Here is a 27,819-nt window from a genome sequence, read left to right on the forward strand (position 1 = left end):
TCAAAAATTGTTGTTTAGCCTGTTTTTATTTTGCTTTAGCAGAGTGCACTTAAGGGGAATTGCATTGCATTCCGTAACAACACTGCTTCCTGCTAGTGAGTGATGAGAAATATGAGAGATGTTGTTGGTATTAGTGTTTATCATATTCATTTATATAAAATATTATTGCAAAGTAGTTGAAAGTGGGATTTTCATAACTAGGCTTCATAAGTTCCAATCTAGGTTAAGAAACTTGGGAAAAAATTGCTTAATCTCTCTGTGTTGCTATCCACCAATAGGGCTGTGTTTTAGGGGCTGTAATAAGACATATACTACAGTTCTCCATACCCACAGGTAGTAATGGACTCCACTGTGTATCACAGATATTTGCAAAACATTACATCCATTCATACTGAAGATATATTTTTCATTATTCTGTACACTTAATGTATTTAGAAACACTTAAACATAACATTTAGACATATTATGTATTTTTTTAATAATTTTTAGTGTACGAGGAAGTTTGTACACATAATTTTGAGAAAATATAGCACCAGTTTCTATGAGAGCATCTTTGGGTTGTGGTATCTGCAGGATCTCATGGAAGCAATGCCATGAGGAAACCTAGTACAGACTTTGAGTTAAGAGGTGAGTGTTTAATATATAAAGTGTGGTCACTATAGAAGTTTGCCAAGTACTACACTATTATTTATTCCATTGGCTATTTACATTTTCCCCAAACACTCTATTAACAAAATAGAATCTAAAATTGTTTAGTGGTAGAGAATTTTGCTGACATCCATAATCCTAAGACCCATCTTTTATACTGCAAATAAATGAATAAACATTTATGGAGGTATCAGACACTTCCAATCTATTGATTGACTTCTAGTCATTAACTTTATTCTAATGGGAATTTATTCTCACTTATTTTTGAGGTTCTGTGTTAAAACTGCACATATATAGATTTAAAAGTAAATTCATGGCTGTATTTCTCAGTTGGGGTACGCTCAAGGAAATTAAACCAAGCATTTCAAATGCACTCTAATATCAAGAATATAGTAATTACACAGGTAGTCAATGAGCCATGAAGTCAAATGTGTTACCAAAATAAGCCAGAGTGGAGCTATAGCAGCAAGCCACTATCATGCTTTGGGGGGAATTCTCAAAATGTAATTATCAAACTATTCCCTTCAAGCTTCAAGCTATAGTTGAACTATAACCAGGGGACATTGGGACCAAGGACAGACCTCGAGTCTAGGATGCGTTGAAATCTCAGACATAACCTGGTACCTCTGAGAAATGTTGCAAACTCAGAAATGTCCAGGCTTCTTCTTCCTCAGCTGCTTCTAAGAGAGCCCTACAGTCACCCAGATGTGTTCCTGAGCTTGGGAGCAAGGGATTCTGGGTAACGCCTTTTGCCATGATACAGAAGTTTGATCTAAGTACAAACTGGCCAGAATAACCACCAAGGCCTGCTGTAGAATTGTGGCACCATCAGCCTTTCCCTATTAAGGAGGATAATCTTGGTCAAGTAAGGCTCTTCATGATTCTCATTTACTCCTGTTGGTCTCCACAATTGTAAGTAATTAAATTCTAGTAAGCCTGTCTTGAGGATGAGTGTTTATAGTCTCTCTTCTGTGTCTTTTTCTTGCCCCCCCTTTTTTTTTTTGCTGAGAGCTGGGTCCTTTTTTACTTCATTCAGGACTACACTATTATTTCTAAATATTGCTGTTCACTCGCCACAAATATCCCCTTATTATCTCACCACTTATTTCTCTATTAACATATATAGTCTACTACTCTCTTGTTAAATATTCTCCTGTTCCTTATAGACTCTTAACAGTATGTCCTTTTATCATCCACTTAACCCAAGTTTCTTATATGGCTGAGTGAGCTGAGGTTAGGGTCAATGTCCAGTCTTTAGGAACTGTGTTTAACTTGTTTAGTGACTTAATTGATACTTTTTTGGAATGTAAAACAAACATGAATTCAAAAGTAGATAATTCCCACCTTAATACAGAATAATGGGTTGGCTCGTCAGGAAAGTACGGAATAAATATTTAAGCAGATTGTCATATGGATAGGAAGAACATGCTAGCAAACTACCACATGCCATCTCCTCCAGCTCCAGCAAATGTTGTCCATCAAATCTGATCAAAATACCTTGAATCCCATAGTGGAGTTGCAGGGCAAAACCTCTTAAGATTTTGAAGCTGACAGAGGATTCATAACTTCTAGCTTTTCTGGTGCATGTGAATGCCCTGAAGAGAAACTATCATCATCTCCCAGGAAATGTTTATTAAAAATGGCTGCTTAAGTGTTCCCCCATCCTTATGCTTCTGGGGTTCAGAACTTCTTAAACAGGCCTCTCTCAACATGGTAGTATATTTTTGTTTGATATTTTGGTGTCTACTTACGTCTTATCATGACAAGAAGTTGAGTATGGACTGTGTTTCTTTGAAGAGTAAAGTCTTAAAGACAATGATTGCAGCATGCTTGCTCTCTGGGTGGCTTACTTGTACCCTGAGTTTCAGATTGAAGTTTGATATTCTGAATTCCTCTCTGGTGGAGACAGTAGACCATATACCAATGGCCGGAAAGAATATGACAGATATATTTTGACATAAAGCCTCAGTGACAGACATTTGAAATCTTGGAAAGAAGATCCAAGGCACTAGAAAGCACCAGTACTTAGCAAAACCAGGATTAGAATGAAGAAAGACAGCCAGGAAACAAATACTTAAGTATTGTCTGGGGAAGGTAGAACCTAGAGGAATCGGGTAGGAATGAAGACCCTCGAAGGCTATAGAGAAAACTCAGATTTTTTTTTTTTTGCTGGGTTGAAAAAAAATCACTGGATATTTGCCCTGCTTAAGGAGAAGAGAGGTTCTCTAACTTCTGAACACTGTTCATTAAGTCATCTGTGTAGAAGGTAGATTTTAAGAGGAAAAGCAAAGAGATGAAGTAGGTTATTGCACTAACCTAGTGAGAATCCATATGTCATTGGTTAATGAATAGTACTAAAGAAAAGGAAGAGGGGATGGATCTAGGACATTTGGGAGATAGAGACGAAATAAAGGAACAAATGTTCCTATATTCCTAAGATGTTATCTATGTCTCTTGTTCTGAGTAAGAATATTTAGAGGACAGAACTGGCAAATGATTATAGTTTTCATATGCTAAGCTTGAAGTGGTTTTAGGCAGCTAAGTAAAAGCAAGCAGCAAGAAGGCAGTTGGTTATAATTATGGACTTTAGGGAAAAGGTCTAGGCCAAAATATAATTTGGGAATATATTGGAATATTGCTTTTTCTTTGAATCCTAGACCTTTATGTGATGGCCTAGAAATAATGCAGGTGGGAGAACAAAGACTTTGGACATTCAAACCTACATTGTCAACCAGAGGGTGGGGTAGAAGTAAGGAGAAATAAAAGGTGTCCCTAGAGGAACACCAGAAGCAGGTGATAATAGTGACCTAAGAAGAGTTGCACCGGGAGTTGCAACACACACTTATAATCCCAGCATTCACAAATGTAGGTGCTTGAGGGAGGAGGCTCAGGAGTTCAATGATAGCCTCAGATGAGGCCTGTCGGGGCTACAGGGATATACCTTTAAAATAGGTAAGAGTTCTAGGCTTTATGTAGCTCCCTCCCCTTCTGTTATATAGTAAAAATAATGAGAGAAGTAAGGACAATTAGAAAAATTGTAATAATTAAAAGTTGGTGTCTCCTCAATTTTATTTCTAAACTGTATACTCTGAATAATCTCTTGAAAGTGGTTTTGATATAGAAAAAAAGGTATGTCAATGCTTAACAGACTTGGAAACTATGCTTCACATAAATGTGATAATGATACTTAATTTCAGGTTACCATATCATCTACCAATTTTATTTACATTTATGATGAAATAATTATCTCAATGGCCCTACAAGGATTTTTCTTTTATTGCTTTCAAAATCAATAAAATGTATCAATTGGGCTACAGAACAAGCATTCTGTAAATTATAGGTCCTTGAGTTTGTAATTTTCAGCAATGAGGATTTTTCAAACTTGTAATTATTGAGTTACTTTGGAAGCAACCTTCTGATGTGAGCGCATACATGTCTGAACAGAATTAGGCAATCACATGCTCACAATCATAGTATTTAACTAAAAAGCAAGATTGTGGTAGAAGCACTTCGTTTTTTCCATGCTTTTCCTCGTAAAATGGAACAAATGAGAGAGCTTTAATTACTTACATTTCAAATTTAAATTAAATGGGTGATGATAGTTTGCCCATTACATATGCCTGTCCTGGGTATATTCTCTCTTATATGTCATACCTGGATAATAAGTGTGGTAAAGCCTGGTAGAAATGGCCCTCTCCTTTTTGAGCAATGAGTAGCATTCCGTTCCCCAGTCCTCTTGCAGGTAGATGGTGCTTGTGCCTAACTTAAATTCACAGGGTTTCAGAGAAATGGTATACAGCCACTTGAGATCTAATAGTTAATAGGAGGTACACCTTTTGCATGATGTTTGTGCCTTGGGTACAAAGACAAGTCCATGAAGTAAAAGAAGTCTATGCCTTTCAGTTACTATATAAAAGACTGTTGGCTTAAATAGTCCCCCCAGCTATACAAGTAAATATAAAGATTCATTGTGTTGAACCTTAATGGCCCTGTATTACTCTTGACCTTGAGTCAACACCTTCATCATGGAAGTCAGAATGCTGAGAAATTCAAATATGTTCTATAAGCCACACAATCTTGTGTCTTCTTTCATAACAATCTAAGAAATTAGCCTATGCAGTTTCATAGGGATCCTGAGAGCTGTGAGTCCTTAAGGTAGTCTTATAGCCCTGATTTCCTGATACCTTCCTCTGAATTGGTACAGTGAACATAGGTTAAAACAAAGTTTTAGAATAAGATGTTTCAGCTTTTCTTTACAACCAAGCAATTATCTTTTTATTCTAACAACTCAGCTGTAGTCCCTTGAAATGAGTGTGCACCAGTTATCATGCAAACTGTTTGTTTAACTTTTTTTTTTAAGGTACAAGTAACTTTTTTTTTTTATTACGTATTTTCCTCAATTACATTTCCAATGCTATCCCAAAAGTCCCCCATACCCCCTACCCACTTCCCTACCCACCCATTCCCATTCTTTTGGCCCTGGCATTCCCCTGTATTGGGGCATATAAAGTTCGCAAGTCCAATGGGCCTCTCTTTCCAGTGATGTCCGACTAGGCCATCTTTCGATACATATGCAGCTAGAGACAAGAGCTCCGGGATACTGGTTAGTTCATCATGTTGTTCCAACTATAGGGTTGCAGATCCCTTTAGCTCCTTGGGTACTTTCTCTAGCTTCTCCATTGGGAGCCCTGTGATCCATCCAATAGCTGACAGTGAGCATCCACTTCTGTGTTTGTTTGGCCCCGGCATAGTTTCACAAGAGAGAGCTATATCTGGGTCCTTTCAGCAAAATCTTGCTAGTGTATGCAATGGTGTCAGCGTTTGGAAGCTGATTATGGGATGGATCCCTGGATATGGCAGTCTCTAGATGGTCCATCCTTTCATCACAGCTCCAAACTTTGTCGCTGTAACTCCTTCCATGGGTGTTTTGTTCCCACTTGTAAGAAGGGGCACAGTGTCCACACTTTGGTCTTCATTCTTCTTGAGTTTCATGCGTTTAGCAAATTGTATCTTATATCTTGGGTATCCTAAGTTTTGGGCTAATATCCACTTATCAGTGAATACCTATTGTGTGAGTTCATTTGTGATTGTGTTACCTCACTCAAGATGATACCCTCCAGGTCCATCCATTTGGCTAGGAATTTCATAAATTCATTCTTTTTAATAGCTGAGTAGTACTCCATTGTGTAAATGTACCATAATTTCTGTATCCATTCCTCTGTTGAGGGGCATCTGGGTTCTTTCCAGCTTCTGGCTATTATAAATAAGGCTGCTATGAACATAGTGGAGCATGTGTCTTTCTTACCAGTTGGGACATCTTCTGGGTATATGCCCAGAAGAGGTATTGCTGGATCCTCCGGTAGTACTATGTCCAATTTTCTGAGGAACCGCCAGACTGATTTCCAGAGTGGTTGTACAAGTTTGCAATCCCACCAACAATGGAGGAGTGTTCCTCTTTCTCCACATCCTCGCCAGCATCTGCTGTCACCTGAATTTTTGATCTTAGCCATTCTGACTGGTGTGAGGTGGAATCTCAGGGTTGTTTCAATTTGCATTTCCCTGATGATTAAGGATGTTGAACATTTTTTCAGGTGCTTCTCTGCCATTCGGTATTCCTCAGGTGAGAATTCCTTCTTCAGTTCTGAGCCCCATTTTTTAATGGGGTTATTTGATTTTCTGGAGTCCACCTTCTTGAGTTCTTTATATATATTGGATATTAGTCCCTTATCTGATTTAGGATAGGTAAAGATCCTTTCCCAATCTGTTGGTGTTTTTTTTGTCTTATTGATGGTGTCTTTTGCCTTGCAGAAGCTTTGCAGTTTCATGAGGTCCCACTTGTCAATTCTCGATCTTAGAGCACAAGCCATTACTGTTCTATTCAAGAATTTTTCCCCTGTGCCCATATCTTCAAGGCTTTCCCCCACTTTATTCTCTATAAGTTTCAGTGTCTCTGGTTTTATGTGAAGTTCCTTGATCCACTTAGATTTGACCTTAGTACAAGGAGATAGGCGTGGATCGATTCGCATTCTTCTACATGTTAACAACCAGTTGTGCCAGCACCATTTGTTGAAAATGCTGTCTTTCTTCCACTGGATGGTTTTAGCTCCCTTGTCGAAGATCAAGTGACCATAGGTGTGTGGCTTCATTTCTGGGTCTTCAATTCTATTCCATTGGTCTACTTGTCTGTCACTATACCAGTACCACGCAGTTTTTATCACAATTGCTCTGTAGTAAAGCTTTAGGTCAGGCATGGTCATTCCACCAGAGGTTCTTTTATCCTTGAGAAGAGTTTTTGCTATCCTAGGTTTTTTTTTTTTTATTCCAGATGAATTTGCAGATTGCACTTTCTAATTCGTTGAAGAATTGAGTTGGAATTTTGATGGGGATTGCATTGAATCTGTAGATTGCTTTTGGCAAGATAGCCATTTTTACAATGTTGATCCTGCCAATCCATGAGCATGGGAGATCTTTCCATCTTCTGAGATCTTCTATAATTTCTTTCTTCAGAGACTTGAAGTTTTTATTATACAGATCTTTCACTTCCTTAGTTAGAGTCACGCCAAGATATTTTATATTATTTGTGACTATTGAGAAGGGTGTTGTTTCCCTAATTTCTTTCTCAGCCTGTTTATTCTTTGTGTAGAGAAAGGCCATTGATTTGTTTGAGTTAATTTTATATCCAGCTACTTCACCGAAGCTGTTTATCAGGTTTAGGAGTTCTCTGGTGGAATTTTTAGGGTCACTTATATATACTATCATGTCATCTGCAAAAAGTGATATTTTGACTTTATCTTTTCCAATTTGTATCCCTTTGATCTCCTTTTGTTGTCGAATTGCTCTGGCTAGGACTTCAAGTACAATGTTGAATAGGTATGGAGAGAGTGGACAGCCTTGTCTAGTCCCTGATTTGTTTGTTTAACTTAAAGGATAAGTTTAACGATCCAGTATTTTCTCAGCCTAGAATCATGGTAATAAAACTTATCATTTATTCTCTGTCTGTCTGTCTTGTCTGTCTTTTTGTCCATCCATCTGTCTGTCAGTTCATATCTCTCTCTCTCTCTCTCTCTCTCTCTCTCTCTCTCTCTCTGTGTGTGTGTGTGTGTGTGTGTGTGTGTGTGTGTGTGTGTTATGGCATACTTGTGGAGGTCATACAACAACTTGTAGTAGTCAGTTTTCCTCTTCCAACATATAGATCTGGAAACAAAACTCAGCTCACTAGGTTTGATGACAAGCACTTTTTCACACACTGAGGTTTTGTGACAGCCCAAAAAGAAAATTTTTACGAGTGACAAGGTGAACATTGCTATTGTTTATAAGATTCTTAGTTACTACATTACATTTCTTTAAAAGATGGGATTATTGCAGTATGCATTTGATTCCTATTCTTTTATGTAATGATAATTGTGCTGCTATGATTTTTGCCCAATGTTTAAAAGGGGCAGGAAAAAGAGCCAGGGGTATCTGTGTTAACTACCTCTGTAAATTTTCAGATGAGTTCTCCACTCTATGTGGTGTACAAACTAATATAAAGTCAAAGTTTAACCAATGTGAAACTTCTGCTTTAGGTGACATCTTAATTTTGTGATGAGCTAAGTGACTTGAGAGGGATTGCTGTAGGTTTTATAACCATGTGGAGATAACACAATGCTTGACCATCTTCACTCAAAGGCCACATATAGAGATGTATGGAACTGTTAAGCTCCATCATCTGCACATCACAGGCAAGCCCAGGCTCCTGTGTATCCTGCCTTGCTCTTCTCTCTTGCTTTAATGCTCTGCCTCTTTTGTGTTTCCCATGTATTCCTGTCTCTGACAACATACATGACTTTATCTTGGATTTGTTGGCATATACTCCTGGAAGTACTTTGTGTTCTTTAGTTTGTTCTGAAGTTACATTATTAGAATCATACTGAGAAATTCTGAGCATTGATCAAATGGAAAAAGAAAACACCAGGCTTCAGCTCCAAACAAAACCACTTTATGAGTGTGTGGCTGGGGCACATGTTAATAACACCAGCACCCAGGTGGCCAAATTTATGTCCACCCTCTTGATCTGATAACACAGAGCAGGAGGATGAATTGGTAATGACCCAGGCTGAAAACAGATGGTGACTCCCTGTGTGTATGTTGTTGAAAACCTACAAAGAGAAAACAGCATAACTATATGTCTTTAAATTTAAATTAGTGTATTTCAAAAACACAGGCTGCTGAGGTTTGAGAACAGGGTAGCTGAATGTGTTTCATCTTATAGGTTTGAACTTTGGTGTGCTGTGGGGAAGAGCAACAGTCAAAATGGATGGTATGTTCATTACCCTTTCGTTAATTTCTTAGTATCAGTGGTGCACCACTGTAATTAGGAGTTCTGTGCAGTTCTTTGTCATTAAATTTGCTACACCCTAATTATGGATGTTTTGAACATTCAAAAGACCACCTTCTCGAAGTTGGCCTCCAGTATTAAGTATGCTTGCAGATTAGACAGCTTCTCCCTTGCTCCATAATGCTGATTGACTTTTGTGCTAAGTGATTTGTCTTAAAGCATGTTGTTGATAATTAACACAAACAGTATTTATCAAAATGTACTCAAATACATAATATCATACTGAATGTGTTCTTGAGATGTGAGGAGGTATATGAGTTTGATTCTTTCCAGAGATGACTGTTCAGTTTACACTCAGAGACAAATAAAACAGCTGCTCAAAGCCAATTTAAATGTATCTCAGAATGATTTGCGGAAACGTTATTACAAACTCACCTTTTGATTTTTGTGAGAGTCTGGGATGATTTAATATAAAAGTAAATTAAAAGCAAGTATAGTTGAAGGCTGGGCGGAGTTACAAGGCCACTTCAGAATCTGTTGTGGACTTCCTCAATAGAGTCACAGAAAATGAGTGTCTAGGGTAAGCAGGCTGGGAGAGGCTTTCTGTCAGCCCATGTTCCACACTTGTGTAAGTCTCTAGGCTATCCTGAGAAATCATATGTGTTCTTCCAAGTGAAATTAATATGGTCCAATTTCAAAGCTGCTTCAGCTATATCTGGGATATGTTTTTCCAAAGTGCCAAGAATTCTTACTCAGGCCTGTTCCACACTACTCCATGGACAGACCCCTAAACCACAGGTCTAGTCTTCCTGCTTCTCATGATTCATGCATCCTTTCTCATTTCTTCTGAGTTTCAAAACTAAATGGAAGAGAATGTTTCTGTTATCTTTTTAGATATTTTGACATGTATATGCAGTTCTATGTAATTTAATTGCTTCAGAAGCATCAATAAGACATTAAATAATATCCAGTGCTGAGCCATGTAACCTAAATTAGGAGAAATAACTGGATTTCAAACAGGTTTTTACTATTTTCTAAATTCATGGTGTCCAATGATTCTCCAAAATTTGTACTGTGCATTGGGAGAAGACATAGGATATAATGTTACTTGGACATTCAGGAAGCATGGTATTAATTTTCCCAACAGGTCTGGGATATTTGCAGTACACAGTGATAAAAATCAAAGCTATGAAGATGATATACTTCAATAAATCAGAAAGATTGTACTACTATTTCCAATGAGACCAATCTTCATTAAAAACTATCATTTAATACTCTTCCTAAGTGGAGGGCATATGATGCTCCCCTACACAAAGATAGTTACTTATGAGACTGCGCTGAATGGATGGTCTTTCTCCATGATGCTGAATCCTCAGTAATATCTTTTGTGAGGCAGATACAAAGAAGTATGTACTATGTTTAACATCACAACCTCTATAATTCATTGCTGTTTATAATTTCTCTTGGAAATTTCACATATAACTGAAGATCTCTCATGATCTAAAAAATAATTTTTAATATAAATAAAATTTCAGATAATAGCTTCAATAAAGTTAGGTTATAAAACTGACATTTTGATACTATTTTATATTAATGCTCCCATGGTGTTGCAGTATTATTCATACCAACTGAGACATGCAGCCATCTTAATTGTTTATTGACTGAAGAATAGGTAAAGAAAATGTGTTATATTTACACAGTGGAATACTACTCAGTCATAAAAATGTATGAAATCCAGTCACCTGTGACAGACAACACAGATGGATCTAACAGTCATTGTGTTAAATGAAATATGGCAGACACAGAAGGACAAACACCTGTGCTCACTCATATGTGGAAACGAACAAAGGAGAGAAGAAAGGTTGGTATGAGAAGCTAGGAAGATGGTACAGAGACAGGCTGGCTAATGTGAACAAAACTGTAGTTAGAGGGGAGCATTAAGCTCTAGTGCTTATTATCACAGTATGATTACTACAGGAAGAACTTACTGTGCATTTTAGCATAACTACAAGACAGGGGTTGGAAGGTTCCTAAACATAAAAAATTTAAAATCGCAACTGTTTGAGATTGTGCATGTTAATTACGATGATTTAGACATTCTACATGCATAAATCTTCAACCCAAATAATCACTGGCAATAAAAACACAACTCAATTAATATGAATACATGCTGTATGTCTAATTGGGCAGATCTACCACTACACTACCATCTTCCCCATATTAGAGACCCCTTAGAACTTGCAGTTTCTCCAGGCCAAGTGCTTCTGCTCTGCTTTCCTTCCACCTCCTCCTCTGTCATCCTCTCCCTCTCTATTTCTCTCCCAAAACCTTCAGCTCCAACTTCTCCTCTTTCTCTGCCCAATCACTGGCTCTAGCCTTTATTTATAAATTAAGGTGAGAAGTTTTATAGGAAATCACCTGAGTGCTGACTAATTCCTTGTTCACAACCCCTCACAGGAAAACAGAATTAACATCAAATACAATTAGCCCCAGGGCTATCCACAACATACGTGGATATATCTGTCAAAATAGCAAACATCACCCTAAGCATAATATACAACTATATGCAAGTAATATGCAAAACTGGGCTATTTTACACACAGAAGACCAAAAATGTTCTATAATATCTTCTCCTGAGAATACATCTGGCCTTTAATATTTTGGACTCCTTCTGCCCTTAAACATAGCTATACATTAGCAGAAACAGAACCAAAGATTGGGATGTAGCTCAGGGTATAGCTCTTGACTGTCATTTATAAAGCCATGAGTTCAATCCTTACCAACATACACACAGAAATAAATTGAAGTTATGCTGATTTAAATATTGGTTTATAACTATATTAGATAATTGTTTTAAAGCATAGCATTTGTACTGTTAACATTGTACAGATATTTATTATGTTAAAACAATTTATCACATGGTTAACCTGCTTCCAGTATTTTCAGTCCATGCACTGAACTGGGGCTGCAAATTTAGTTTCTGACCTCAAATGTCTCCTCTCTTCCTCTCTTCCATTTTCCATACCTCCTTCTAACTCTTTGCACCTCTGTCCCTACATCCATACCCCCTTTCTTCTTCCTTCTTAGCTATTTAATTATTTAAGATTCTTTTATAAATTTTATTTATGTGCATGCTTGCCCCTGTGTGTATCTACTGGTGAACACAGACACCCTAGGTAGCTAGAAATGGTTGTTGGATCCTATAGCACTGGAGTTACAGGTGGTTGTGAGCCACTCCTGACTGTGACCTGAACTCCAGTCTTCTGTAAGAGCAATACACACATAATCTTAACTTCTGCTCCATCTCTTTATCTCTCAAATGACTTTTTTTCCAGAAGAGATCAAAGACTTGGGTAGAGGACCTGCAATAGAGTTTATGGAGCCTCTGATAAACTGAAATTGTAGAGAAAGACTGATTAAAATTTAGGATTTAAAAAAAGAACTTTACTATAGCATTAAAACCAATATCTGTCATGAAAATTATGCCACCCCATGGCCTCATGCCTATTAATTTAGCCCTCTATATAAGCCTAATTTTAATTCAGAACAAGATCGCAAGTGCCTTAAGGGAAGAGTGTGTTAAGCTGTCTCAGGCACACAATGGAATTGGTTCATCTGGACAGTTCTTCTGGTTTTATCAAATAGTACTGAGTAATCAAGGCAGACCTGACTGCCATTAGCAAAAAAATAACAGGCTATATTAATCACTCCCGCAAAAACAGAAACAAGAAAACAACAACAACAACAACAAACCATACTTACGTTGAATCACATAGAACATGCTGTTCAAACAGAGTCCAACACTGGGAGGGGCAGTCATTTTTACACATGAAGAATTATGGGCCAACATGGTGCTGAGCACTAATGTGTGTGATTTTGTTCTCTGATCAGTGGAAGCCAAAGAAACTCATACTGCACTTTTTTGTGTGCTCTAACCCAGTCAAGACAATATAATTCTAAGAAAGGGAATGAAACTTATTCCAGGACAGAACATCAATCGTTTTTCTGTTTTGTTTTTAAAACAAGAGTGAACAGACCAACAGCCCTTGTGGCTTTTCTCCTTTGGAGTAACTTCAGTGTCTAAATGTTGCTAAGTAACACTTTAATAATAAGAGATCTCAAGGCCAGGAAATTAATGATCCATGACCCTATTTAAGAGAAATATTAGTGCATCGTGAGGCGAGAGGGCTGAGTACAGTCATGGGAACATTGGGTAATGTGTTCAGCCACTTTCATGGCTTCTTTTTTCTGCTGCTCATAGTTGGCTTGGTATGGCCATTCTTTATTAGACTGTTATTTCATCATCTCAGATTCACTAATAATTACATTGGAAAATTGGGTGACCTATGCAAGAGTAACCATTGTGTAGCAATTATCATGTTGAAAGTTAGTTCTAGATCTGATAAAAACACATGTTTAAAGCAAACTAAGTGAGTCTTGTAGTTCATAGGCTCATTTCACTAAAACCAGCTATCCATTCTTCTTTTACAAGTCCCTCTCCCCGCCCCATGTACCCTCCCCCACTCCCCATAGGAAGCATAGACTCCTTCTGCCTTGGACATGAACAACTGGTTCTCCTCATGAAATCTGAGCCTCAGCTCAACCACCACACCAAGAGGACACAACCTGGGCAGAAAACAACTTCTGAAGGTCTCCTGAAGCCAAACTTGGCTACAGTCCTCTATGTCTGGAGTGCAAACTTCAAAGGAAAAAACAGCTTCTGTGGATTAGTGGCCACGAGAGCTTTAAGGGTAAGTAAAACCCTTGACTGGAATTAAAAAAAAAAAATTGGCATTGGCTCATTCTGCTGAAAGCACAAAGCGTTTTAGGAGGAACACATTACCTTTTAAAATAAATGACTAATATCTGTATAAAAGACAGTGAGCCGTTCATCCCTGGAGCATATTCAGGGCAACATGGTGTCCAGCATTGACAGATCAGTGCCATTCGAATCTTGTCTTCTCATGGCCTCTGAATGCCAACCATAGGAAGAACTGGGAATATTTAAGCAAAGTCAGAAAGAAGTGCCCAGCAACATTTATTTTGACCCAAATAGGAAAGGTTGGGATTCCAGAACTCGCTTCTTCTTTTTTTTTTTTTTTCCTTACAGAAAAGAAATACACAAATAACTTAAAATTGGAATTCTAGGTCTTTATAATTTCTTGGTCAATTCAGAAGGCCAACCAGGAAGGGACATTTCAGTATCCAGGGAAGGAAACTTAGGATGGCATCATGGAGGTCTATGATTTGTCCCACTCTGGCCCCCAGGTTCCTCATGTTCAGAACAGTTTGAAATCGTCATGGGAGTATTGAAAAAGACAGTAAGCAAAAAAGATGTTTCCTATGCAGCACAAAGTAAATAAGCACACATAGGCAAATGGTGCTTAATAAACACAGCAGGTTAACTGTGTCAGAGAGCGTTAGAGCTCTGGCCTGCATCGCTCACTGCTAACCAGGCCTCACAGGAAGTGCTTGCTAAGTAAGTGGTGACTCTCTTCCTTGAACAGTGTTTGTGTCCATTGGTTAGTCTGTGCTAAAAGAGTCATTTATAAACACAAATTTTATCTGTCTTCTTTTCAAACAATTCCATTACCAAATATGCTCCTGAGGAATGCACATCCCAAGCCAATGGCTTCCAGGACAGCCATACTCAGAAACATGTTAGCTTGAACCCTCCTGGGGAACACCTCCTAGTTTCATTTCTGATATTCAAGCATTAGTTATCATTGTCTCCCTACTCAGAGTTCTGTAGGAAGCTCATTTATTTCATACTTTAATACTTAAAATCCTAGATTTTTATCTTCTCTGCCCTTTGTCTCCTGTACATAGCCAGCATTAGGAGAGAGAGAGAGAGAGAGAGAGAGAGAGAGAGAGAGAGAGAGAGAGAGAGAGAGAGAGAGAGAGAGAGAGAGAACATTTTGTAGCCTCCAGCTTTCAAATTTGAGTGAAAATTTCTTCTACAGTGGAATGTTGTTCAGTTGAGGATAAAGGTGGCAAGGAGAATTGTACTTAAGTATTTTAAATGCAATCTTACCAATTATACTTATCTATCTTAAGATTTTAAAGGCACAAGTATATTGTAACAAGTTTCATAAAGGGCTGAGACATGACATAGGGTCTAGGAACACTGCTCCTCTTCTAGAAGACCAGAGTTGGGTTGCCAGCACCTGTGCCAGGCAGCTCACAACCACCTCCAACTCCAGTTTCAGAGAAGTGAACATTCTTTTCTGGCCATAAGATAATAACAAACATTCATACAATTTTAATAAATTTAAAATAGAAGACAGTAAGTTATTCTGCTAGAAGACTCTGAGAAAATGCGTAAAAATATCTCATAGAAGAGAAGTCGAGATGACCACTAAGTAAGAAAAGACGCTTGACTCCACTGGTAATAAGAAAATGTAAATTCAAACCTTGTTGAAGTGCTATTTTGTACTCTTTCTTATGAAAACATGATTTTGTCAAGAATTAGCAATATAAAAATTTACCTGCAGCTCGTGATAATGTACATTCCAAAATAAATTTGCCATCTTTGTAAAATGTAAATTCTGCCTATTAGTGATTCTGCTCCCCAATATACCCCTGAAGCTTCTCCCTCATGTCTTCACAGCTCCCCACATAGTCATGCTCATAGCAATGTTGCTGAACCAGCCTCATTCAAATTCTATCACCTTGACTACAAGTCATGGAAAGTGCATATGTAGAAAAGAAGAGTAGGAAAAAGGTCATTTGCTTTTTACATACCAACCAAGAAGAACCCTACACTTTTCGTTGGAAAGTCTGATATTTCAGACCTCTCAAACATGGTGTTATTTATAGAAACTTTTAAAACATACAAGCAATGGTGTAAACAAATGTAATATTTGTATATGTGTACATAGTAGAAACAGAAAGTGGAACCTGAGATAGACAGATCTCAAATTTGCATGGCAATTCCTTTTTGGAGGGTGTTGAAGGTGAAAGTCAGGTGTATAACAGACTCAGCTATTTTTGTTTGTTTGTTTGTTTGTTTGTTTCATCTCTATGAGACTCTTAACATTGTTTAAAGTTCTTCGTGTTTGAAATATGTTATGATATATTGCCAAAGTGTTAATAAACAGAATATAACAAGTGTTTGGCCGCAATTAACCCTAAAGACCCAAATAGTAGGACATAACAGGAAGAAGGGAAAGTTGCAGAAGGAAGCTGAAGGTATGCACTCCATAATAAAAGAACCGACAACCCACTTCCCTTCTTCTTTACTTTGAAGGCAATACCTCTTGCAATATTTTTTTTTCCTGAAACTTGTTTACTTGGTTTTCTACCTCTAGCAGATAATAATGTGTTCTGGTTCCAGGTCTAACTTGCTGACACAGCAACATCCTGAATTCAGTTCAGCACAAGACATTTTAAATGAGTTGGGTTGGTGAATGAAGTGTAACAGCAAAGACCGTTTTACTCTTTGTTCTGGTTGCCTTCATACCAACATGTAAAAGTCAAGACAAGAAAAGCCAAGTGAACAGAACACTCATGTTCAGCTCAAAAATGTCTATTATGGAGCAAGGCAGTTGTCTTCAAAGTGGTAATTATGAGAGATGGTTCTGATTTCAAACTGGTTTTCTAATTGGTGTTTAGCTTTTAGAAATCTCACAGACCTTTCATTTATATATGTGTTTCTTAACTTGTAGCTCACTCGTGTCACCAACAAGCCCCATTTTGTTCCTTTTATAAGGGGACATTAATCATATAAAGGGTCAAGGAATTAACATTACTAGCCAGAACATTATTTCTATGATACAAAATCTTTTCTAAAATGATATTATGAATACTTATGAATGAAAAAATTAAGGTGATAAAAGTGATTTCTGCTAAGTCACCTGTGAACCTCTGAATCAAAGTAATAATCCTCACTTTTGTTCTCTTTCTGTTTTGTTTCCCTAATTTAACTCCTCCTGGCAATGACAAATAGTCCTTCTCACTTGGTAGAGCGTGTCTTCTCCAGTGTCCATAAAGTTTAAAGATTTATCTTAATTTTTAACACATAATTTTAAATCTCTCTCTCCTTCTCCCTTCCTCGATCCCTTCTTCCCTCCCTTTAGTTAGGCTCACTTTACACATGTAGAAACCAAGGTTCAAGGCAAGTTGTGAAGTTTACCCACTCACTCCTTCACTTTCTAGTCTCATTCTCTCTGTCTCTCTGTGTGTCTGTCTGCCTCTGCCCCCCCCCCTCTCTCTCTGAACTGCAAATGCCCATAAAAGGGTGTCAGATCCACTGTAGCTGGAGTTAAAGGTGGTTGTGAGACACCCAACATGAGTTTTGGGAATCAAGCTAGAGTCTGCTGGTTGAGCAGCAAGTGTTCTTAACTTCTGAGCCATCTCTCTGAGAGTCACTAAGATTCAGTGTGTAAGTCATGGTAACCCCACCTGTCATGTTTTATATAGTAGTACTTAGAAAATAAAAATTCTTAAATAAATGCATGTTAAATGAAGGAATACTTGAGTCAATGTTTCATTTTCTAAGGAAACTTTAGCCAGATATTAATTTCAAAATGTAAGTCATCGTTATCTCTCTCTTTATCCTTTCCATAAAGAAAAGGAACTATATTTAGATATCATCAGCAAATAAATGCATGTTGTAAAATAAGGTAGGCTCTGACATATAAAAGCCCACAAACAAATCACAAATATGATACTGAAATACAATATCAAATACGATATTAAAAACAATCATCATGTCTGAAATTCAAATATCTCCCAATATCCCTTTAATCATCTTTTGTTTTGTTTTCTGCTCTTAAGCAAATGTTCATCTGTATGGCCCCCTTATGCTATAGATTAGTTTATATTTTTAGAAGTTTATGCAAGCAGAAGTATATATTATGTCCTTTTTTATTTCTGGGGTTTTATATATACATTTCATATGTATATATAATATTTTTATATATAAAACATGTATAGGTATATATGAATTTATATACATATTATGTGAGTATATATTATATGTATATAATACATATATGCTTATTATATAATAAATTTGTACGCTTATATATTAAATATTTTTATATAAACACATTATATATATGCTATATACATATAATACATATATAAAACCATTTGTTTATGTTTTACAGATCATAAATATTTATATCTTTGTTAGGCCTATTACTATTAGTAGCATTACCCACATGCATATTCCTTGACATTCTTATTAACACAAGGCAAGGTGAGTCAAGCTCAACATTCTGATAATTGTGTAATGTGTATCATAATATCTTTCTATTAGAATATTTTCATGTGTTAATTTGTTATCAATATATCTTGTCTCCAGTAAAATTTCTAACATTTTTACCCATTAAATTTTTGTATTTTATTTTTCTAGTATGTTGTAAGACTTTTTTGTGGATGACTGATGTAATTACTTAATGAGATAGGTCATCATCACTATTTTCTCCTAGTCTGTGATTTTCGAAGTCATTTTCATAGCAATGTATCCATAGAGATGATCAAAGTGTTGTTAATTGACAAATTACTGAATACAATACTCTTTGCTAGGATCAAAGAATTAAAATACTTATTTAAATGTAGCATCTCACACTTTTGCGTGCTTACTGCTTAGTGAACTCTGTAACTCTATTGAATAATACAGCGAATGGATTATTGTAAACCACATGTTATTGTACCCATTCCCAAAGGGTACAAAGTCATGACCCCATCCTTGGAGGGATGAGAACTTCCAAAAGAGTCCCCCGAAGTACACAGGTGCACCTTTCCCTCTCAGTGTGTATAAACAACAGGAAACTGAGATTTGACTGTCTAGAGAGTTTCTGAGTTAAAATTGACCCACACACTTTAGATATGTACTTGTAGTTTTGGATTTTAGAACTATCTACTGAATATTTTGTGCTACCTGACTTAAAGAAAAATGATGCATTTTGTTAGCAGTAGCTGAACATGAATGAAATCCAAATCCATTTACATCTTCTTAGAGAATAGAACTGGCAGCTAGAAGATCTTTAAAAGTAACACGAGTTACTCTGGAAACATGGAAAACATAGCTGATATTGGGGGATTCGGTACTACTCCTTACTTAGCTATTCTAAGACACAGAAGCACAAACCAATCTGAAAATGTGGGTAGGATATAGATTTTAAAATGTATGAGAGAATATTAGCGACATTGAGGCAGCATTATTCCAGATCTAGTCATATCTAATTTCTGAGAGACAGATTACTTTGATGATAACTGCATGATTTTGTGTCAAAATTACTGAAAGAATAAAAGAAAGCTATACTTGGATTAATACTATGTAGGTATTAGGATGGAAGTTTATGTAATTTTGCATCTAAGATAAGTTTAATTATTTTGTTCTTAGGCAGAAGGGAGAGCGTCTAGATTGAAGTACCTGGGGTACTGCTGACCATGGCTGATTTAGTAGCACCTTCTAATCTTGAGAATTCTGGGCATCCTTGCACAAATGTTAATCTGAGCAGTAGAATTTTAGAGGAATGAGCAAAGAGTGTTGAGTGGAAAATAAATACTGGAAAAAGATTGATTGTCATTCCACAGAAATACTCTGCTTAACTAAGTTATTTTTACTTCCTTCACAATAGAAAAAAAGTAAATGTTTTTATAAAATCTAATGTGGTTATTAAGTATTTGGTTAACAAGTAAAGTATTCAGAGGCTTTTGTGATAAACTAGCCTAGTCCATTGTTTGAGAATTCAAACAGCTAGAGAGGGGGAAAAAACCCAAAAAACAAAAAACAAAACACTCACTTGTGCTGGGTTCCACCAAGCTATTATCTTCACACTTGGTTTCAGTTTCTGGCACAGAGTAGGCACTCAGGCAATGTTTGCTAAGGACCAGATGGACCTTCTTGTGTTCTCAGCCAACTCAGTTAGTTTGCTTTATTCCATGTGTGAGCCAGATGGCTGAACAGTTAACATGAATCTTTAGCTCTATAAACCAAAGTCACTTACATCATTTTCATTGTTTGCTGTATATCCCATTTCTCTTTTTACTTTGTAAGGTAAATATTCCAAAGTGTCAAGGTAATTTCTCTAATAATATGATATTGAGACAGATATTTTGAAGAAGATAAATATAGTAATATATCACGTGGATTCCTCCTCAATTTGTTCTGCATGGAGAAATGGGTGTGGCCATAGTGGAGGATACTTAGAAACCAGCAAAAGATGTACAAAAGACAGCAACATCAACTGGATTGCATATAGCATGGGTTTTCAGTGGACCAATGATGGTGCTGTAGTTTTCTCTGGAAGAATTATATCACTATTGAATTATGGAAATGGCATACAATTGTGGATTAATTGAAGAATAAAGAAGGCTTGACATCAAAACCTCAGATCCTGAGAACTCTCCTTTCTCAGCTTTCTTCAGGAACTAGAATCCTGCTTTCTATTTATTTGTACGGTCAGCCTCAAAGCAAGTTGGCTTGTGTGGATTAATGAGCTAGGGAAAATCAGGGACTACATCTCTAATAAAGAGTCTCAACTTAGGACACATTCATTTTTAAGTTTTTATAAGCGAGAAGGCTTGGCACTGAGATTTTCAGTCTTCATTTAGGAATGTCCTTAGATTAACTATGTTTCTCTTTTTATGTTCATAGAAGCTTTATTTGTTGTTTGTTTAAATTTAATTTTATTTGTAATTCATTTTTACACTCCATATTTGATTCCCTGCCCCCCTCCATCCACACTCCTATTTCAAGGCAGTTTCGCCATTTAGAATTACTTCCCATCATGGGCAAGAAGGTAGATTAAACAATCTTATATTATCTCAATTTCACTTCTGATGTGTAATTAGGAGCAGTAATTAGCATCATGGGATTCATGAGTCTAAGAGATTTTTATTTAGATTTTTTTCATGCTTTTTTATGCCAACAATTGTAAACTTCTCTAATATATTTAGGTACCACTATATTTTTTTATATTTTGTTTCCACTAAAAATAACTATAATAAGTTGTAAACTAGTTACAAGATTAAGTAGTACATCTAACACATTTATCTCAGTGGCTATAAAAATAATTAAAAAAATAAATAAAAGTTTATCCATCTAGAACACCTGCTGCTAGATATTGTTGTCTATACATGGCAAAGAAGCTACATCTATGAAATATGGCTATCTAAGTAAATCCTGAATACTGACAGTGCCACTGATATGCCAATATGGATGGTGGGAATTTCCCAAGGTCCCACCCTTAGATTAAAAGCTTCAGGAAATAATTGGCTACTAAGAGAGTGAGAATCAGTTTTCCTCAGGGGAAGAGCCCTCGATAAGTTATCTAATCTCAAGTAATTATTCTTAATCATACTTATATAAGAACAAAACTGAATGAAATCATTAGACTGTGTGTGTGTCTGTGTGTGTTTGTGTGTGCGCATGTGCATGTCTGTTGTTGGGCTCCTGGTCTTCTAAACTCTATATTAAATGGAAAACAATTTCTTCTCATCTTTGCTTTTAAAGGATGCTTATAATGTGCTAGGAATTAGAAGAACACAATTTAGAAAGGCAATATGTTTTGGAAATAATAGAAAACTATTGTATGGGGAGTGAAAACTCTATCTGGGAATGCAGCAAAGGTTTAAGAGAGAGAATTCATGGAACAAAATAGAGATGTCATGATGTCTACATACTGTTTGATGACATCAAAGAAAGTAGGCTTAGATATATTTTCAGATAGAAATATGTGGACAATTGTAGAATTCCCTACATTTATGCCTACTTGTTGCAAGTTCTGACATTTCCTGGAGAATTTTGCAGAGATAACACCAAAGCAGAAAAGAGTATTTGTGGAATTAGCTATGAGACTCTCAGAGTCAAGAGGGGTGGGCCATATACATGCAGTGCTCAGTCATTCTTCAAGTAAGTCATAATGGGAGACATTTTTTTGTTATAACTAGATGACAAGTTACATTGACTGACATAATTCTTTCTGTTGCTTTTAAAGCAAGGCACCTTAATATATATATATATAGCCATGACATTTTATAATTTGGTACGTTTGAATTGCTAATATGTTGCTAAGTATTTTGCATCTATGTTAATAAAGGCATTGCTATAATGCTATTATTTATATCTTGTCTTTCCTATCCACACTTTGTAAGTATTTTTAATCAAGAAGTCAGAACATAAGACATAGAATACTAGAATATGACATACAATCTTAGTTGTATAATGAAATGCTGAGAAGACTTGCTCATTTAAGAAGGTGGTTCAGAAAGACCTGCCTGCTATGCCCAGTTTCATACTATTCCTCAAAGTATAGTCAATATAATCTTTCTAAAGTGTAAAATGTATCCAAAAAGAACCAACAGACAAAACTAGTTATCAATAATGTACTTTTGTTTTAGACTTCTGTACTCTGTACTTTAAAGTCTCTTATGGAGAACACAGTCCATTCCATTCATTTTCCCTTTTCATAACAACTGGGGGGGGGAGAAGGAAGGGGGAGAGGGGAGAGAGGGAGAGAGGGAGAGAGAGAGAGAGAGGGGGAGAGAGAGAGAGACAGAGACAGAGACAGAGAGAGACAGAGAGAGACAGAGAGAGAGAGACAGAGAGGTCGCAAGGGGTGCTTTGGCTAATTGCCAAATAATCATTTAATTCTGTTCTTAACCAAGATTATTCTACACTACACTGATGCTGACTGTGATGGCCATTCTTGGTTGCTTGATGAATATACCTTGAAAAAGCTAACCTCAATTTAGAAAACACGTCATCAATTTGTCTGTGGATTTGTGTGTGGGATATTTTCTTGATTACTAATTAACATATGAGGGCCTAGCCCATTCCTGGACAGATGGTACTGGGAGTGTAAGGAAGATTACTGAGCAGAAACACAAAACAGTAAACTGAGCCAGAAACATCAGACACACACACACACACACACACACACACACACACACACACACACACACATTCTCTTCTACCTGCAGGTTCCAAATTTGAGGTTCTTGATGATGGAGCATAACTTTCCCCCCAAGTTACTTTTGGTCCTGATATTTATTAAAGCAACAAAAAGTGAACTAGAACAGTGGCTCATCATAGGGTGGAGATGGGATGAGAGGCTATCTTAGTATATATGTACTCCAATAATTTGTCACGATAAAATGAGAAAAGTTTTGTACTTTACGTATGTCTCACATAATTCCTGAAACAGCACATTCTCAACAAACAATATTGGTTGTTTGCTCCTATATTTTACCATCACAAACTTAGTACCATATATCATAGCTCCCATTGTAGTTTTGTTTTGTACTAGGAAATTCCTTAATTTATTCACCCATGTAATTTTAGTTTTTCACCATCGTATTGAAAATAAGTGATCACTAAATATAAACTGATAATACCATTGATATACAAACATTGAAGCTGCTTTTTATGGATTGTATTATTTCATTAGATATCTAGTGTTCTATGATTCACACTGAGAGAAGCGTAGCACCTATGATCTAGAAGGTGGTAGAAATCAGATGAGTTGGCAGTTTACAGATATGTGCCAGTTTATAACTATGGCATTACACGCTGTGTCTTTAGCAGCATGGGTGAAGTTCTCAGCAGCTGTATTGTGTATAGAAATGTGCTCTTAGGTGAAACACAAGGTTCTAGTGAACAAGAAATGCTAGACTATAATCCATGGATATGACACCTTCTTCAACTAGGAGATGCCCAGCACTCTGGGGCAGAACATAGAAGTACTGCAATGGTATCACCATCGTCATCATGATTATCACCACGACTACCACCACCATCTTCATCTTCATCATCCTTATCCCCTTGTTGCTGCTATTTGTTAGACAAAGCATTGATTTTAAATGCCTTTTTCTTTAACCTTCACAGTTATCCTCATTTTTCAGATAAGGACAATTAGGAGAGTAAAAGGATCCTTTTAGTTACACGTTACATTCAGAGACAGTGAATGTCCTAAAGGCTTCAGTCGGAATTGAGAATGTGGGTCCTTTTTCTAGTTATTTGCACTAAATTTCTATTATTAGGAGTGTAGGGGGGATGAAAGGTCTCCCGTTTGACCTCAGAGTAATCCTACATGTCTAGCTTTGGTACAAGGATGTCTAACTGTGAACCAGGCTACCAGTAATTAGCTTAGAAGGTCAGGGAGATGAACTGTGAGAAAGTAGGCAGTGCTGATCAGCAGTGACTCAAATACTGAGGTTTCTCACCTCGTGAAAAACGTTGAAACAGTATGTATTATTAGGGAAAGGACAGAACGGAATACATCTAACAATGTTTCAAGAGAAAATCTCATTGGATGAGAAAATAAGAAAATATTCTTTGCAAAGGGGTTTATTTGGAACATAGACAGGAAGGGATTTCAGAGCTATTCTGAAATTATGCAGCCCACCCAGGGATGCGACTGAGCCAGACATTTAATGGATAGTTGGAAGCTGAGACCCAGGGGTCAGGATAGGATTAATCCTCTTTCCCTGAGAGCCAAAGACTGACCCCACCCCCTCCTTCCTAGGAGCATAAAGTTTTGCTGCAGAGTCCAGTAGACAATTGGGCATCTGTCTAGTAGTCTAGTTTGTAATTGGAGCCTTTAAGACCATGGCTTGTTGACCCTTGAAATTTTACCCATTGACCTGGCATGATGAGCTATTATATTTGACTCTGGGAGTTAGAGTGGCCTTGTCCCTAAGAGCAGTGGAATGTCCCAGACGATTTTCCTTCTGATTACTTCCTCACATATTCCAATGCCCCCTAATTTTTCTCCTAGCTGCATTTCAGGATTGGTCTTAAGGTAGCTTTATAGTGTGAATCCAGCAACTTTGAACATTCTTCTTTCCCTTTGGAAGACGATCCTGATTATACAATTCAGTCACAGAGCACCCCAAACTGGCTGTGACTGTTTCTTATGGAGTTTACCTGTAAGGGTGTGTATGTTTCAGGTTGGGGCTGGGCACTGGGCTTCCTCATCCTCAGGCCTCCCAAAACTGTGAGTCTTCTCTCTGGGTATGGCAGAATGCTGCAAGTGTTGCTTCCTCATAAGAAAGCCAGGATGTTAAAACATCCATTTTCTTAAGCTTACTGTAGACAAATGGGTCTACAGAATCCAGAATGCATTAGAATCACCTGGTGGTCTTGTTTAAAAGCTTGAGACTGTTGGATCAAGGATCAGAGTTTCTAATTTCTTAGCACTATAGTAGACACCAAGAATTTTTATGTTTAATAAGTTCTCACATATACTGGGTTTTGCTTGATATAGAACTGCACAATGAAGTGCAAAAGACTGATGGGTCAGAGCAAAAAAGAGTTGCTTTGGACAAAGCACTGTGTAGATGCAGAGAGAAAATGAGAATAGGAGGGCAATGAATTCACTTCATCTCCTACAAGACAGGTTCCAGGAAGTGACACCCTAAGCTAGATAAATGAACATCATTCGAAGGTCTTAGCTCAAGCACAAGTTCCAAACAACTTTATGTTAAAATGTCTCTTCAATCACTTTCTCCTCTTCTGTTCTTCCCTCCTTCTCTTTTTCACTAACAAGCCCTCAGCTGATCTTCTGTTTTTTCTTGATTATGCTCTCCACACCATGATAGATGCTGTGATCTTTAGTCCAACCTTGATCTCCAGCTTATATTATTTCTAAGATGGCTAAAAATTAAACTAATTTATAGTAACTTTAAATGCAGTGCTTTTCATTCTGTCCTATGCCTTCCTCAATACTCACCCAGCATTGTTACTGGATCACATTCTTGAGGACTGGATGCTAAGTATTTCAGAAGAGTGCCTTCCCTTTGTATTAGCACAGTAGTAATCACAATCATTGTAATAACATGCCAAAATGTTGTATTCATCATCTATCAACTTCACAATACTTAAAAATTAGATATAGTCAACTTTACTTCTCAGACAAAAATGTGGAGGCTTTCAGAAGTTCAGAAAGTCATGCAAACTTATGCAGATAACATGAAACAAATTTGGGGTTTAAATCCAGGTATCTGAGTCAAGATAACACAATCCTAAAAACTTTCTCCACATGTTCAGCAGCAGATCTGGAAGTCTTTCATGTCCTGAGCAGACACAGTTTCCTGTACTCAGTCAGGCAGAGAGTAGAGCATCTTGCAGTCACCTATCTGATGCTCTATCTTCCACATTTCTAAGCCACTGCACAAACCAGTCCTTTGTCTAGGGTCCTGTGACCACCTATTCACGTATGTTGCCCTTTTTACAATAAATAATTAATGTTTTCTATTCCTAAACCCTTGTTATCTTTTCCTTCCTTTTCCATAGCATCTCCAATACTTCAATGTTGAAACTTATCACAGCGTTGCTTGTCAGACATGCTTTCTCCGTGCCATGGGACATTGAAGCATTTTTTTTAGGGGTAATCAGTTTAAATCTATATGTCTGGCATAGAAAATACAGAACAGATTGAGCATTTTTGGCTGCAAACAACCAAAATCCAAGCTCAGAATGGCTTAAATAAATAAAAAGAAATTAGTAGGTTCACATATCTAGAAATACAAGAGAAAAATCTTCATGGGTATTATAAAGCATGGCATTTAATATACACATATAAAATATTTAATATGTACTGCATGTGTAGCATTGAGCACATACCCAGTAAATAGGGGCTACCATTATCTTTGGATATATGTTTCACTTATCAACATCTAGATTACATAAATAAGGATTATTTGTAAAACTTGCCAAACTCTAGGCTGAGTTTTTCACATTAACTAGGAAGATATGTCTCAAAGGATGAGGACCACATACAAAAAGCACATGAAGTGTGGCTAAAGAACACTTTCTTATGTCCCTTTTTGTACCTTATGAATCAACTTGGGGACCTGAGAATCTGGGGAATAAGACAGCTTGATCAATGAACTCTGCAGGTAATTCCTAGTCATGTTTGTTCAATAACATTTTTATTAGTACAACATCAAAGGAATGATCCATGACAAAATATTAAAATTAAAATTCTGGTTTACAGGGAAAAAAATTCTATAGAAATTTTACCTTGTGTTTGGACCCAGCACCAGTCTTAGCCCAAGTAGACAAAATCAGTGGATTTTAGTCACAGCAATGGAGCTTTAGTTCCACGAAGAAGACAATTATTGAAATGATAAAGCATTAACTTTTTAACTTGTAACAAAATGACTGATTAATAGAGTAAGATATAGACACTTAAGATGTTTTCCCTGTTTTGTGTGTATTTTTCTCTGGTACAGACTTGTCACAGTGTTGTCTAGTGTCCAGAACCTTCTTTGGTGTATAGGCTGCCAAATCTGTCAACCTGATTTTCCTGCTCAGATAAACTTGTAGCTTTCACTGTCCTCAAGAATTTTCCTGTTACCATGGCTCATAGCTTTGCCTCCTTTCCTAACCCACAATGGAATTATAGGCTTACTCTATTATTTTTGGGAAAGGTTCTGGAAGCTCGCTGGTTTACTCAACACTTTCTGTTATAGGTAAGAAAATGGAAGCCTGGCCTGGTATGTGACTGCACAGTGTGTGAGGTATCAGTCATGGCAGTTCTCACTCCCTCAAGCCTTAGTATACCCATCCCCACAGTTCTCCAGAGCTAACAGAGCTGGACTCTGGCAGGTGAGGAGGTTTCCAGTTGTTTTATTGCTTACTGGATTGGGGGAACACTTCTTTAAGACACTTGAACTTCACTGTGATTTTAAAGGCTTTGCACACAAATTAAAGCCTGCTATATGTAACTTGGGTCACCTTTAAACTTTGTCTTTTACTTCTTTCTCTGGAAAATAGGCACCATTTACATCTCACAACTCCTGAGAGCATGAAGTGAGAGGGAAGAGAGACAGTTGATAGTCAAGGAACATAGATAATTATTCTCAGCCAACACTGGTGACAAAGACTTTACCTC

The 27,819-nt window shown here is 37.0% G+C and overlaps 1 long non-coding RNA gene across 1 annotated transcript; it reads left to right on the forward strand.

Annotated features, from left to right (window-relative positions):
• Nucleotides 1-8,897: 8,897 nt before the first annotated feature.
• On the forward strand, nt 8,898-27,527 carry LOC115029424 (uncharacterized). Its single transcript, XR_003835001.2, has 3 exons — nt 8,898-8,947; nt 13,458-13,716; nt 27,398-27,527. It is a non-coding gene; the product is annotated as an uncharacterized LOC115029424 (long non-coding RNA).
• The last annotated feature ends 292 nt before the right edge of the window (nt 27,528-27,819 follow it).

This window comes from Mus caroli, unplaced genomic scaffold, assembly GCF_978045245.1.
Source record: "Mus caroli unplaced genomic scaffold, Mus_caroli_1 scaffold_16, whole genome shotgun sequence".
NCBI lineage: Eukaryota > Metazoa > Chordata > Mammalia > Rodentia > Muridae > Mus > Mus caroli.